A 2,217-nucleotide genomic window follows, 5' to 3' on the forward strand; every position below is an offset into this window, starting at 1 on the left:
CTGCAGGCAAGACCTTTTATTTTGTTTTTTGCAGGAAAAAATGGGCAAGGTAGTATAAGCAGGCTTAGAATTGGCTAGTTGGAGCAATTTTGGCAGGCTCCGTTGTGTAGGAGCTCTTCGTAATTGTCTGGTATCTGGATCTGCGGTAATTAGGGCAAGGAAATCATGGCCCAGACTGTAAGAGCATGATTTTACAATGTGGTCGGGGATATGGGTTCTGGGTTAGTTTAGTTTGCCTATGAAAAGCATGTTTGCATGTGAGTTCTTTGTATCTTTGGGAATTGATAGTCTTAGGACAAGCAGTGCTCCCAGGATCAGCAAGTCCCTAATATGTGAAAACATTGAAAATACAAAAAATTTACAAAGCATAATTAATACAACCCACAGTTGGTTTTCCCCTTCTTTTTTTTTATTTTTGCCGTTATTTGAAATACAAGGTGGGATGCTAAGAATCTAAGTAGATAACCTTCTTAATTTCAATTAATAGTTGTTTTTAATAGAAGATTAAATGAAATAGAAGTGTTGGCTAATTGATTAATAAACTGGAAGACAAGAAAGTCAAAAAAATCCAGAATCCTTGTAGATAAAAATTCCATAGATTGTTTAGAAGAGAGTGTAAGAGCTATATAAGATACAAGAAAAAAAATTAATATATGTTAATGAAGTTCTAAAAGGAGAAAAGAGGAAAATAATATGACAGAAGAAATACAGAAAGTCACCAAGAATTCTCAAAGCTGAAGAAAGTTATTCAAGTACAGATTTGAGAACTTCAATAAACCTTAGTTGGAATATGCACAAAGTAAACCACAATGGGGCATATCAGGATAAACACAACCAACAACTTAAAGCAAAAGCAGCAGCCAGAAAAAAAATAATTTCCTTCAAAGCAACAATAATAATGATAAACTAATTTTTTTTTTTAAACAGAGTTTTATTCTTGTTACCCAGGCTGGCATGCACTGGCATGATCTCAGCTTGCTGCAACCTCCACCTCCCAAGTTCAAGCGATTCTTCTGAATCAGCCTCCCAAGTAGCTGGGATTACAGGCACCTGCCACCACACTGGGCTAATTTGGTATTTTTCATAGAGACCGGGTTTCACCATGTTGGTCATACTGATCTCGAACTCCTGATCTCAGGTGATCCACCTACTTCGGCCTCCCAAAGTACTGGGATTACAGGCATGAGCCGCCGCACCCAACCACAACAAATAAATTTTTAATAGCAATAATGACAGCTCAAAATTAATGGAAAAAGATCTTTAAAGGGCTTGGAGAAAAAATTGACAACAAAAACAAAGAATTCTTTGCTAATACACCAATACTAAAAGAAATACTAAAATGATTCTTTGTAAAAAAAAAAGTGTTTCAGACAAACCCATCAAATATCCAAAAGGTTAAATATATGGATAAAATTAAGTAAATATCAATTCAAAAGAATAGTGATAATTATAAGATAATGAATGCCTTTGGCTTTAAGTATTTACATATGATTAAAATGCAGAGTAATGACACAAGAAAAAGCATTGAGAATTCTAAGGTTATAGAAAAATCAAGGAGTTGTTAAAGTGATGGTTTCTATTGGGTTCTAATTATTCAGGAATATGTGATGCAATATCTAGTTTAACTTCTGGACCACAAAAGGTACAGAAATGTTTAATCAGCATATTAATAGAGGAAGGAAATAAATATATTTGATTAAATCAAAAGAGGAAACAAAAAGAGACAAAATACATATATAGCAGATGTATCAAATAGAAAACAAATAGATAAGATATAACCACAATATAGAACTCATTTCAAATGGAAATAGACAAAATACTTTAAGATAAATATTGCTAAACTGGTTAAATCTAACAACTATGCTCTAAAACATTAGACGCAAGGGATTTGACTGAATTAAACGCTCAATAACAACCATTTGTTTTACAAAAAGTAATAATAATGAAATTATAAAAAACCAGGAATAGGCACTTCATTAATGTGAATAGGATTATGTACAAAAATTATTCAGAAATCATTATTCTTGATGAATTAGTAAGAGCACTTCCCTAAAGATATGGAATGAGGAAAGGCTGTAATTGTCTTCATTTCACATTTCAATGGACAGCCTGGTCAGAACAATATGATGGTGAAAATAATTAAATTTATAATGATTAGAATGTAGGAAAATAAATTGGCATTATTCATGGAAGGTTGATGGTGTGTGTAGTAATCCA

This window comes from Trachypithecus francoisi, unplaced genomic scaffold (genome assembly GCF_009764315.1).
Source record: "Trachypithecus francoisi isolate TF-2019V2 unplaced genomic scaffold, Tfra_2.0 Contig01461, whole genome shotgun sequence".
Lineage (NCBI taxonomy): Eukaryota > Metazoa > Chordata > Mammalia > Primates > Cercopithecidae > Trachypithecus > Trachypithecus francoisi.